Source organism: Phascolarctos cinereus, unplaced genomic scaffold, assembly GCF_003287225.1.
Source record: "Phascolarctos cinereus isolate Bilbo 61053 unplaced genomic scaffold, phaCin_HiC Scaffold_4;HRSCAF=312, whole genome shotgun sequence".
Taxonomy (NCBI): domain Eukaryota; kingdom Metazoa; phylum Chordata; class Mammalia; order Diprotodontia; family Phascolarctidae; genus Phascolarctos; species Phascolarctos cinereus.
In genome coordinates this window covers 87930765-87944950 of record NW_027555847.1, presented here as the reverse complement: position 1 = coordinate 87944950, position 14186 = coordinate 87930765, and the positions used below count along the sequence as shown (strand labels likewise).

Genomic DNA, 14186 nt, shown 5'->3' with positions numbered 1-14186 from the left:
GAAACATTTCCTAGAACTAAGAAGCAAGCAAAAAAGGCTCTGAGCAGCCAAAATGGATGTGACAAAATCTGTGCTGTAAATGTTTTCCACTTTACTCTTAGAAAAGCTCCTCAACCTCTGACCCAGCAATATCACTTCTAGGTCTGTAACCAAAGAGATCATAAAAATGGTAAAATGACCCACATGTACAAAAATATTTATAGCAGCTCTTCTTGTGATGGCCAAGAATTGGAAATTGAGGGAATGCCCATCAACTGGGGAATGGCTCAACAAGCTGTGGTATATGAATGTAATGGAATACTACTGTGCTATAAGAAATGATGAGTAGGCAGACTTCAGAAAAACCTGGAAACACTTAACATGAACTGATACTGACTAAAGTGAGCAGAACCAGAAGAACATTATACACAGTAAATCCATGTTGTATGATGACTAACTTTGATAAACTTAGCCCTCACCAATGCAAGGATCTAAGATAACTCCAAAAGACTCATTATGGAAAATGCTATCCACATCCAGAGAAAAAACTATGGAGTCTGAATGAAAACCAAAGCATACTATTTGCTCTCTTTTTTTGTCGTTTTGCTTCTTCTTTCTTGTGGTTTCTCCCATTGGTTCTAATTCTTTACAACATGACTAATGTGAAAATATGTTTAATAGGAATGTATATGTACAGCCTATATCAGATTGCATGCCATCCTGGGGAGGGGGAAGGGAAGAAAATTTAAAACTCAAAAGCTTATGGAAGCGAATGTTGAAAACTAAAAATAAATAAACTTTTAAAAAAATAATGCTAAAGGTTGAAATAATCTGAGTTTGGCAAAGGACAGAAAGGGCAATAAAACTGTATTCTGCTTGAAAAACAAAAAGAAAAGAAAAGCTCCTCAAAGCCTTACTCAGAAAACTGCCTCTTGGTCAATTTCTGACCAGACTGAAAGTTGGTCAACTGGTTACCTAGACCACAACATATCAGGTAAGGGAGAGAAGAGAGGGAGGTAGAGGGAGAGGAAAGGAAAAAAAGGTGAAGCTGCTATGCTGATAGTAGCAAGAAGAGCTAGCTGATAGCCAGGGAAGAAAAGGACAAAGACAATCTATAAAAGCACAATATTTGGAGCTAATTTATTACACTGCCAAAAGTTTTGGTACTTAAGTGCATCAATACAAGGAACCCATGCCTTAACATTAAGGAATATCTGATTGTGAGGACAGATCACACCCCACCATCCCCAGGAATAGCTAGCTAATCGTGAAATTTGTCTGCAACATAAGAATTTTACCCACCACAACCCAAAACTACCCCAACATTACCCCTTCCCTACAGCTATGTCCAACCTTCTCTGGCTCATTTTCTGAGCCAAGGATTGTCCCCTCAGGGGAACTATAATCTAATTCTGTGGGCACTAGATGAGAGGGTGCCATGGGGAAAAATCACAACTCCTACACCTACAAGAGAAATTTTTTTTTTCCATGAAAGGGGTAAGAGATTAAAAAAATGTTTAGAGGACACTGATCTAAAAAAAAGGCCTTCAAATACTTGCTTAAAGACTCAAATTTTCTTCCTTCCTTCCTTTTTTTTTTTTAAAGGCAATTGGGGTTAAGTGACTTGCCCAGGATCACACAGCTAGTTAAGTGTCAAGTGTTTGGTCTGAGGCCAGATTTGAACTCAGGCCCTCCTAACTTCAGGGCTGGTGCTCTATCCACCACACCACCTCACTGCCCCCTAGACTCAATTTTCTTTAAGAAACTACACTTTAATTCCTGATGAGCAGGGGCCACATGAGAAACACAGCAATTCATTACTCTTATGCTGAAGAGTCTGTTTAGAAGAAGTATAATGGGCAAGAGAAGCAAAGAGGACTGATTCCAGTGAGGTGCTTTAATATCAGGGTTTAGGAATAAATGCCAAAATAAAGCCAAAGCAGCTAAGAATCAAAATGGAAAAAACTAGTAAACATACCTTTTTCCTCTAGTCTATCTATTCCTCCTACACATCCAGCTGATGGGTCAGTCAACAAGCATTTATTAAGTGCCTACTATGTGCTAGGCCCTGTGCTAAGGAATGGAGATACAAAGAAAGGCAAAAAGAAAAAAAAGTTCTGACCCTTAGGGAGCTCAGAGTTTAATGGAGAAGACAACAAAGGGACAACAACATATAACCAAGCTATATACAAAGTGAATGATGATTTTAAAGGGAAGACAGACACTGAGTATGGTCAGGGAAAGAGCTCTTGTAGAAAGTGGGGTTTGACTGGAGTCCTGAAGGAAGTGAAGAGGTAAGGGTCAGGAGGGAGAGTGAGGGACAGCCAGTGGAAACCACTGATAACTTCAAGGAAATGAACCCAGAGAAAATTGCTAGCAAAAAGTGAACCTATGATAATTTCCCACTTGTTTGGTATGTTGTAAAAAAAAAAAATACTTGTTCAGGTACAAGGTGAGGTGGACAAAATATCCCTTGAAGATCTTTCCAATTCAGACTTTGTGAGTCAGTTCTTGGGTCACTATCATTAGATTTTGTGATTTATTAACTATTCATGACAACCTTTTACTCAGTTTTGATGAGTCAGCTCAGACGGTCTTCAAACCTAAAGGCCTAGAAAATACTGATGGAAGAAAGGAGGCCAGAAGAAGGGGGATTCTGTCAATCAATAGCATAAAGGTATAGATTTGACTCAGGGCCAGATGTTATTCATTTACATTGGGACTTCTTTACTTGATTGAAGAAAACTTAAAGGCATTAATATTTAGTCTGCATTTCCTTAAAGTAGAGTGATACAAAAGGGAGTTCAATTAAGCAGTTATCTGGGAATGACATGAGAAACTACACATTAATAATTTCAAGTAGATTATGATAAAATATGATAAGATGTGTATACAGTCATCCCTTCCATATCGTGACTTTCCCCATCACAGTTATGCATAAGAAATTAAATGGGAATTTTTTGGGAGTTTTGCAGAAGCCGAAGGCAACACAGAAAAAGTTTAGAAATTCAGAAATACATTATGTGTGTGTGTGTGTGTGTGTGTGTGTGTGTGTGTGTGTGTGTATGTGTGTGTGTGTGTATAGTATACTATCACCCCAAATTTTACAATGAAGTATTATAAACATCCCATAAAAGGAAAGAAAATTCAGACAACTTTTCTGGTACAAAGGGAGGGCCAAACAAATTTATGTGGATTTTCCAAATCTTGGAGCCACCATGTCCCTAACCCCCTCGATAACTGTATAACTATAACACAAATTAAAAAACAATTAATTGAAAAAAGATGTCAAGGTGGTATGAAATATGAAAAGAGGCAAGGATCTGCCAATAAAATGTAAGCTCACTGGAGGCAGAAACTGTTGGATTTTTGTCTTTCTGTCTCCAGTTGCTAGTATAGTGCCTGGCACATAGAAGGAGCTATTTAATAAAGCATTCACTTTAACATCTTTGAGAATGTGGGAAGACAGGAATATGGATATACCATTTATGATTTATGTAGCGGCCCAACAATTCTGGATTCTTTCTGGATCTCAATTTGGAAACATCTAAGATTTTGACCCAATAAACCCAAGACTGGGAATCTAATGTTTTAAGAAAGCCAAAAACAAAAACAAAGGCGCAGTTTTCTTCCACAACAGAATTGTTTATGGTAAGGAAAAAAAAAAGCTAGAATTAAATCAGGTGCCCACTGATTGGGCCTATCTGAAAAAGCTATGCTATATGAATGTAATGAAGTCTTATTGTGCAGTAAGAAAAGATGAATATGAAGAATTTTTAAAAATACTAGACAGCTGTACAAACTGACACAGGAGCAAAATATGAAGAACCAAGAGCATATATTCAATGACAATAACAATGCAGATCAAAAGATCACTAAAAGGAAACTGAATTCTGAGTAATAAAGAAACAAACAGGGAGTTCTAAGACAGAGTTTTACATGCATTATCAGACATAGCCTTTGTCAGGTATTATTGCTTAATCTGTCTTTGTCACAAGGTGGGATTCAATGGGAGTATATGTGGAAGATGGCTGATAAAAAGACAAAAGGCATCAATAATAAGTATTTTACTTTATTTTTAAATTAATTTTTACTTTTCAACATTCATTTTTATAAGATTTTGAGTTCTAAATTCCTGCCCCCCCCCAAACCCCAGCATGGAATCTGATATAGGCTATACATGTACAATCATATTAAACATATTTCCACATTAGTCAAATATTTTAAAATATTTTAAAAATAAAGTTAAACAACAGCTTCTTGAAGGAAAAGATAACTTCTGAGGAGTTGATGGAAGGGACACTAAGGCCATATAGCACCTGAACTGAGCCTTGACAGTGGATAAAGATAGGATAAGATTCTGAGATAGCAACAGGTATAAATGCATGGAATTTGGGAAGAAAAAAAGAGAATGGGGAACAGAAAACAAGCTAGTCTGTCTAGAATGTAGAGTAAACACAGGGGAAAGTATGAAATACTGTTGGAAAAATAAGTTAGAGGCAAGTTTGGAGGGCCTAACCTGCTAAGCAATAAAACTGCATTTTATTCCATAAGTAACAGGAGCCACTAACATCCTGTCTACAGAGGAGTGACAGGGTCAAACTCATATATGAGAAAATTACATTGGCATCTGTGGGAAGAATGGACTGGAGAAGGGAAAACCAATTAGGAGGTTATTACAATAGTCTTAATAATAATCAAGGTGAAGTTAGGTAGGGCATGGGGCAGCTAGGTGGCTCAGTAGATAGAGTTCTGGCCTTGGAGTCAGGAGGACCTGAGTTCAAACCCGGCTTCAGACACTATACTTACTAGCGGTGTGACCCTAGGCAGATCACATAACCCTGATTGCCTCACCGAAAAAAAAAAAAAGAAAAAGAAAAAGAAAAGTTAGGTAGGGCATGCTTTAAAAGGGGGGTTCTATTATGGACTGGTTGAAATATGTTGGCAGGACACAAAAGTGGGTATGTCCAGCAGACAATTAGAAACAGAGGTCTGACTGTATGGACCGATGCTGAGTGAAGTGAGCAGAACTAGGAGAACGTTGTACATAGTAACAGCATGTGCGATGACCAACTTTTATAGACTTAGCTCTTCTCAGCAACGCAAAGATCTAAGACTTCTCCAAAAGTCTCATGATGGAAAATGCTATCCACATCCAAAGAAAGAACTATGGAGTTTGAATGCAGATTGAAGCATACTATTTGCTCTTTTTTTCTCTTCTGTTTTGTTTCTTCTTTCTTGTGGTTCCTCCTATTGGTTCTAACTCTTCTTTACAACATGACTAATGTGAAAATGTTTAATAGGAATGTATATGTACAGCCTATATCAGATTGCATGCCATCTTGGGGAGGGAAGAGAAGAAAATTTAAAACTCAAAAGCTTATGGCAGTGAATGCTGAAAACTAAAAAGAAATTAATTAAAAATATAGAAAAAAAAAGAAATAGGGGTCTGAGAGGTCAAGGCTAGAATGTAAATTTAGGAGTCATGGGAATGGAGACATTTCAGTTTCCTTTAAAACATAAAAGACTTGGGGGGCAGCTGGGTGGCGCAGTGGATAGAGCACTGGTCTTGTCCAGTCTCAGACACATTAACACTTAACTAGCTGTGTGACCCTGGGCAAGTCACTTAACTCCACTGCCTAGCCAAAAAAAAGATTCTTAAAAAACATGAAAGGCCTTTTCTTTTCTTAAAGATCAGAGACCCAAACTCATATTGATTAAACATAATCCTATGTAATACACAGGGTTTTTTAGAATTAACTGCTGAGGCAGTAACATGAACTAACACGGACTTACCTTACTGCTTTATTCTTCATTTAATGATGAAATTTACTCATTATCGGCAATACACCTCCATGACTGATTTATGAAAATGAATTGTAAGGGACTAATAAGAATGGTAACTATTAGATCTTCATGGTTTAATTCAAAGAGAAAAAAAGGCACACCTATCTATCTTACTCTGCTAAAGTAAGGCCATCCTTTTCTCCCACCACATCTTCCAAACAGTGCCTCAAATCAGCTTCATATGAGAAGCCTCAGGTGGAGAAAGACATATCACACTGAAGCAGCTAGGGCGCACCACAGTGCACAGGGCACTAGGCTTAGAGTCAGAAAAACTGGAGTTCAAATCCAGTCTCAGAAACTTAGTAGCTCTTTGACCTTGGGCAAGTAACTCGACTTCTATCTGCCTCAATTACCTCAACTGTAAAATGGGAAAAATAGCACCTACTTCCAGGGCTATAGTGAGGAACAAATAAAATAATACTTGTAAAGCACTCAGTACAGTGCCAGGCACATACAGGTGTTCTATAGATGCTTATTCCCAACCCACACCCCCTTCCCCACCACTAGAATCTTAATAACCTGGGGTGGGGGAGGAGAAAGGAACCCTGAACTAAGCTCAAAAGTGAACTTAGATCATTCCTTAATAGACTGAAGAATTGTGATCATTAGACAAGACAAAGTATAACAAAAGTTTTTCAGAACTTAAAATAATCAGAGGAAAAACTGTGCTTTCTGAAAACTGGAAATGTTGAACTGCAGAACATAACCTATATAAACAGTTAGAAAACCTTTCCATAGATATCTGTGCAGGAAACATTTCCAAAGAATTACCATGCAACATAATGAAATTAGCAAAATTCTGCATGTACACTCATTAAACAAAGAACTACTACAACAATAAGTATATCTTGAGTTTTTTCTACATAAGGTATCTCGAAGCCTAAAAGAGCAGGTGTATGGTATCTGAAGATGGTGGCATTGTACTCCATTCTATACTTCCAACTAAAGCAGACAGTACAGAATCACATCTCATCTGCATACTTAAGGAGTTATACAATCATCAGAACAAGGTAAAAACTAAGTGAAAAATAGCAAAGCATACAAACCAAAGAGAATTTTCAAACGTGAGCCTTAAGATTCAAGCATTAATTTCGAAAGAAAACAAAACTTGGTAATCCCTACTTAAAATTCAATAGGATTTACACTAGCATACTTTTTGTCCACTAATAGCTGAGAAGAAAAAGGTTATTTTCTTCTATGTTTTAGTCACTGTAATTTTGTGTCTGTTTTTAATTCATCCTTAACAGTTATAATCAAATCATTTTCCTGCTCAAGGCATTTTGTTTTGTTTGCTTTTTGTTTAAAGAATATAGTTCAGTCTGTCATTCAAGGCCTTCCACAATTCAGCTTCATATTATATTTGTAATATAATTTTAGTATTGTTAATACATTTGTAATATAACATAATATTGAAAATAGCAGATATGTGTAAATATAGCATTTAAGGCTTATGAAGTATTTTACACATATTATCTCACCTGATAGTCACAAAATCCCTGAAGTAGGTGGTATTACTATTTCCATTTTAAAAGACGAGTAAACTAAGGCTCAGTGAGATTACATGACTTGCACAGACGGGATTTTGAACCAGGTATTTCTAAGTCTAGTCCCTAGACTGGCTTTGCCTACCTTTTCAACTTTTATCTTACACCAGAGGTGTCAAACAGACTTTCTTCGGCAATGTGGGTCAACATTCCAGAACCAGATTTAACATGTAATTGGAAAACATTTAACAAAACAAATAAAAATGCAATAGAACATAGATAATGTTAATAATATGTGGTTTTCTAAGTCAATGCGTGGCCCTCAGGGATACTTATGTACCCTTTAAAGGCCTCAGTTTCTATCTGAGCTTGACACAACTCTCTTACCCTACTTCCTTTCACATACTCTAGCCAAACTGGACTAATTAGCTTTCCTCAAAATGCATTTTCACAAGCCAGACTCTCATGGGAAAAAAAAAAAACTCTCTGCAGTATTTTATTGCCTCCATTTCCCTTTCTCTTATCAACTTCTCAAACCTTTACAAATCTGGCTTCTAAACTCAAAACAGAAACTGACATTTCCTAATAATCAATTTTTTTAAATTGATAAATAAGATCTTTTCTCATCTCTCACCCTGTAACTTTACTCAGTATCTGATATGCTTGCCACTCTCTTCCCTTTAGGTTTTCATGACATTTCTCAGTTCTCCTATCTTTCTCAACTGCCTTTGCTAGTTTATCATCTACATTCTGCCTCCCAACAATAGACATTTGTCTCCAAAGCCTGTCTTGGGCTTTCTTCTTCTTTCTTCTTCACTCCCTCCAATATCTCTGTCTTTTTCCACTCCTGCCCTCTATTCACTTCCCTCTCCCACAACATATCTCTCTCCCTGTGATCTCATCAGCTCTCACGGATTATCTCTAAGCAGATGGCTCTCACATCTTGATCTAGCCCTGATCTGGCTCACATCTACCTTTCCAGTCTTTATTTTGATATTTTTGAAAGATTCACTCTAGTACCTACTTTATGTTCCAGCTCAAATACCCTGCTTGCTGCTCCTAGGAATGCAGTCATCTTGGCTATCCTCCACACCTGGAAAGCAATCCCATTTCACCTCAACCTCTTTGAAGGAACCTGGGGGTTCTAAGCTCAGGTCCAATACTAGCTACTAACTATAGGAGGCTTATCATGGCCACTTTATTATTAGTGACCTCTCGCACTAAAATTACTTTGTATTCATATACATATGCCCACACACAAGCATTTCCCTTAACAATGGAAGGGACTGTTATGGTTCTTGTATACTCAAGTATATAGCAGTGTGTGGCACACAGAAGAGGTTTAATCAATGATATCATTCATGTCATTTCCAAGCACTTGAGTGCTTTCCTCCACCCCCACCCCCAATCCCATTTCTCAAGGGCCAGATCAAATGCCATTTCTTCCTAAAAGACTTTCTTGATTCTACTCTCTCCATTTGGAAGTGAATACTTTCCTGGCTCTGTAATCTCATGGAACTTTGTACCTCTTATATAATTATATTGGTTTGAAGATAGTTCACATAAATTGGCCTTGCACCAGATCTGAATATAGCCTATTTTTACCCTCATGCCAACCCAGGGATTGAACACCAAATTTACAGTTGCTCTGAGGTCACTTCTTAAACCAGTCAATTTGAAAAGACAACCAAAAAAAAATGGTAAATGGGCATCTGGGTGGTGCCATGAATGGAGCACTCAGTCTCCAGTCAGGAAGACCAGAGTTCAAATCCAGCCTCAGACATACTTGCTATGTGCACCACCTTAGGCAAGTCACTTCACTTCTATTTGCTTCCATTTCCTCAACCGAAAAATGGGGATAACAGTAGCACCTATCTCCCTTCGTTATTGTGAGAAATCAAATTATATAAAGCATTTAATTAGCACAGTGCCCAGCACAGAGTAAGCACTATACAAATGTAAGCTATTATTATTAACAGTCAGTGTTGGAAGGGTTGTGAAAAGAAAAACAAGCGTATTAATTTTCTGCTAAAAATCTGTGACTTCACCCAATCATTCTAGAAAGAAATCTGGAATGATGCCAAGAAAGCCAATTAAAATGTCTATACCCTCTGAGATCCCACTGCTAGGCATAAGCCTTAAGAAAGATGTCAAAGACAGAAATTAAAGTCTATTTACATATATAGCAGCCCTTTTGTATTAGCAAAAGCCAGAAATAAAGATCCCGTTATTAGTGGAATGGCTGAATAAACTGTAGTATGTGAATGTAATGGAATACTACTACAGGATTACAAACCCTGTGAATAATATAGAGAAACACGGGAAAACTTATGTCAACTGATGCAAAGCAAAAGCAAGCAGAACCAGAAAAACAATACACAGAATTACTACAATAATAAAAAGAAAAGAACCCTAAACACTATAGTTATAATGACTGAGCTTGGCCCAAAAAAGAAATGAGAAAATGCACCTTCCTGTGTTTGTAGAAGAGGAAGACTACAGGTATGAAACACTGCCCATACTGTCTGACTCAATTGATATGTTGGTTAGTTTGCTAAATTCTCCTTCTGACACTGTGAATATGGCAATGATGCCTGCTGGCTGCTTCTTCCTCCTTCTGCTCCCTCCATTCCTGGCAGGGAATTTCCTAATACTGGACACAATTTTAGTTCATACAATCACCCTCTTCAATCACACAATCATCCAACATTCATAGCAATTTGTTTTTATATAGTAATTTGTGTTATGACTTTTTTAGTATATATCTATACACTTCTTTTTTAAAAAAAGATCTCCTTTTAGGAAGATAGTCATTATCTGAACCAACAGCCTATCTTCTCTCCCACTAAATCTAAGCTATCTGAAGGCAAGAAGAGTATCTTATTTATCTGTATATTTTACATAGAGCTTTGTACAACTATAACATATAACGGCTGTACAAACCTGGATCAATCACTTCAGTTCTCAGTACCTACTCTCTAATACCAAACTGCACAGAAAGGACTGCACTGGTGGAGGGCATTCCATATACCGATTAAGTCACAGGTCCAGTCCCTATCCTTCTCCTATGGTAAATACAGAGAGCTGATTCCTGTAAAAATTATATTCTTCATACCTGCAAACCTCAAAAAATATTGGCAGTGGGTTGCCCCTGCCTCCCCTCAAGAAAAGAGAAAGAGACATGATAACTACATTAGGGGCCAGTAGCAGCTATTTCTATAACGCTTTATGGTTTGCAAAATACTTTAAATATATTACCTCATTTGATCCTCAACAACCTTGGGAAGTAGGTGCTATTTTACACAAATTCCGTTTTCCAGATAAGGAAACTGAAGATCAGACAATTTAAGTGACTTGCCTACACATTCAGTCACTAGCTAGTATTGGGTGGTAACCCAGATCTTCCTGACTTCAGGTTCAGCATTCTTTTTGCCATACTTGGTTGCCAGAAAATTATCTTCCCCACTGCCCATCCTTTCCACTTATTAACTGATGTTCAGAGGTGGAAACAGGGAGCCAGTTAAGCTCAAAGATACAACAGCATCACCACCACAAATAAAAAGTGGTAAAATACAAGAAATAAAATATGTAGTTCAAAATTAATAAGCAATCTATTCTACTAAAGAGACAAAACAGAAACAATTTCCTACTAACAGATAATAAATGAGAGGAAGACGAGAAGAGATAACAGCAAGTACTCCTATCCCTTCATATAACAATGGAGGAAAAAAAAGTCCTGAATTTTAAGCAGTGGGTACACCTGTCAATGACCTGCTAAAGCTCACAGACAAAGCAAATTATATATTTGTTTGTGAATATTTCGCTTTGAAATCCGGAAAGAGAAAATGGCCTGGCTTCTTCTTGTGGGAGGGGGAAAAGAGGAGGACATAGAGGAAATGTAGTTTTGTAAAAACAAAAGCTATAAAAAAATTTTTTTTAAATTGAAGTGCTATCATATGATTACCTTCTATGCTTGGGAAAGGACAAGTAATAACATCCCAGATTCTTTTTTTTTAAAGTAGGCTGAATAACTTGGTCATTAGTCACATGGCACACCACTGGCTAAGCCAGAAATAAAACCTAGGTCTCAAAACCATCTATTCCATTCTAGCTCCTTGTTCAATGAACCACTTCTCAAAAAAAATGTAGTGATAGAGTCATCAATACCTCTAGTAAACCAACAGTAGCCAACACATTCTACAGGAAAAATAGGTGAACTTAGTTTTTAAAAGGCAGTTAAAAAAAAAAAGGACAAGGACCACCATTAATGAAAGGAAGGAGTTTTAAAACAAGTACTGTCTCTTTTGTAAGAAGATGCTATTAACTGTCTTATGGGATATGCACTATAAGCTACACACACACACACACACACACACACACACACACACACACACACACACAGCTATAGCTACTTATATGTAAGAGCTCTGCCCTAGCAAAACGGAGACTTCAAGTTAGTAGATGTGAGTTCCTTGAAAGGAGAGACAGTTTTCATTCCCAGAACCTTTAATAGTGACCGGCACACAGTAAGTGCTTAAAAAACACATGCTGATCAATTAATGTCAGAGCAAAAATACACATAACACTACTGCTATACTTTTACCAAACATATTTGCTATGCAGAGTTTCATTTTCTTAGTTCATTTCAACAGGTTTGTGTTGGGCTAAGCTCATACTCTCACTAGCAACAGCATGAATTTGTTAGAACAGTGCCCAGGAGAATAGCTGAAAAAATGCACCTCATTCCTTTTATGAGAAGGGCTATTGGTTATGGAGTTTTACATATGCAGTCAAACATAGCCAGTATGTTAGTTGATTCTGCTAAAAAAGAAAATTAAAAAAAAATTTGATGCAAAGGAAGACTCCTTGATCACGGGAAGGAGATATTCAGAAACAAATGTGAAACGAAAACAAAAGGCATCAACAAAAATTTAGAAAACGAGACAACAACAGTACTTTGAGGGTAAGTATACACTTTGTAGCCCCAGCTGTGTGTTTTTTTTTAATGGTAGGGTTAATTGCCCCATATAAGGATTAAATTCATGACCTCAACACCATGCTTAACTAAATGAACTAGCCAAACTACAAGGCATAAGATATACTGTAAGTATGTACTGGTTACAAGATTCCTGCCCACCCTCTCCCCAACCCCTCAACATACATATAACCTTCCGGAAGGGAGAGAAAACAGAGTTTTTTTTTTTAATGAAAAAATAAAGTTAAAAAAAGATGCTGCAAGGAGAACAAGTCAGGATAGCACCATATGCAGAAAAGGACAGGATTACTGTAGCATCAAGGATTACTATATGAGGAAGTTACATATACCCAACTACATAGTTGTTAAATTATGTACTTCCTCCAGACATAATGGAAAGTTGTAAGCAAGCAGTAGTAAGTCCTGCAGTAATACAAGTTCAGGCCAAGATATCTGATTTCTACTCAGTTAAATTCAGAAATTTATTCTCATGCTCCATTTTATACCTAACTGAAGACTCACTGAGTTATGTGTATATTCTCTCTATCTCCACCTTAAAACCTGTCACTGCTCAAACATCTTTAAGGCAAACTTTACCCCCTTTATCCTTTTTTTCCTGGTCTGTTTGTTATTGGTACCTTCTTCTGCACAGCCAATCACACTCAGGTAATAGGCATAGCACGAGCAAAAGGTTAGGAGGACCAGCTGATATAAAAACCAAAACAATAAAGAGAGCTGAAAAGAAGAGAAGGCACAGCTCAAAAGTCGCAAACACAGAATTAAATTCAGTGAAGCTATCTAGAAAATTCAGTAAAAATAGAGATGTCTTCAGAAATACAGGAAAAGCTACAATTATGAGTAGAAGATAGCAGGAAACTTAAGGAAAAGTATATCACAAAAAATTGAAGAAAAAGGATATGCTGGGAACTAGAAAAAAAGAATCAAGCAGAATTATGAATGAAGAGTGAAAGAGTGAATTTGAACTACAACTATATAAGTGGTAAAAACAAAAAAGGGAACTTGAATGCCATGGGTGTTCTCCAACCCCCCCCCAAAAAAAAGAAATGAGAAAATAAATCTCCCTCCTTCTTGGGAGAGGTGGGGGAACTATGGTTGTTAAACACTATATACTGTCAACTCAGCTGATGTGGTTCATTTTGCTTTAACTTCCCCCCCCTTTTATTCTTTGTTACCCAGGATAACTCTCTGGTGAGGGGGGAGGGTTTTATATAGAAATAAATAAGATACCAATAAAAAACTTTTAATTTTTTTTTTAAAAGAGTGCACTGGCTGACACTGATGAACAAAAGAATGTAATGTATCTACATTTTCCCTAGCACCTTCTATTACTTCTCCCCATGGGGAAAAGAAGCAAAAAACAGGGTTCTGATGTATGTACCTACCTCACAGGGATGATGTGAGAAATATGACCTGTATAGCAGATAGGTTTTGTAAAGCACCTTGAACTTCTCAGATGAAAGGCACTATGAAAATGTAAAACAATAAATTTAAGAATTAAAATCTATTAATCTTACACGTGGAAACCCAAGTGCAGTAACCTGAAAAGCCCTGAACAAAAAGTTCTACAAAGGTGTACAATGAGATCTGTTGCCCAGGATTTAACTTCTCAGAGACGTACTAAGATCTCTCTCACACGTTCACACTTTTACACACACACACACACACACACACACACACACACTCTCTCTCTCTCTCTCACTCCCTCTCCCTCCCCCATTGATTCCATATGCTATGTAGATTATGTACTATGAATATTGCAAACTTCATAATCATTTTCTAAACAGCTCATGGGATGGTGATTTTTTTTCTTTAAATAATCATCTAAAGAAAAAAAACAACAGACTATACTTGCCTATGCAACATTCCCTCTAAAACCTAAC

General features: G+C 37.1%; 1 protein-coding gene across 2 annotated transcripts in view; it reads right to left on the bottom strand.

The window, feature by feature from the left end:
• Positions 1-14186, bottom strand: part of RHOA (ras homolog family member A) — a 74540-nt gene that overhangs the window by 52238 nt on the left and 8116 nt on the right. Inside the window, exon 1 of one of the 2 annotated variants that reach the window (XM_078152380.1) lies at positions 13689-13769. The exons of the other annotated variant lie outside the window; for it this stretch is intronic. The gene's annotated coding sequence lies outside the window, so the exon portion shown is untranslated. Of the gene's footprint in view, positions 1-13688; positions 13770-14186 lie in introns of those variants that run through there. 2 annotated transcript variants of the gene reach the window in all.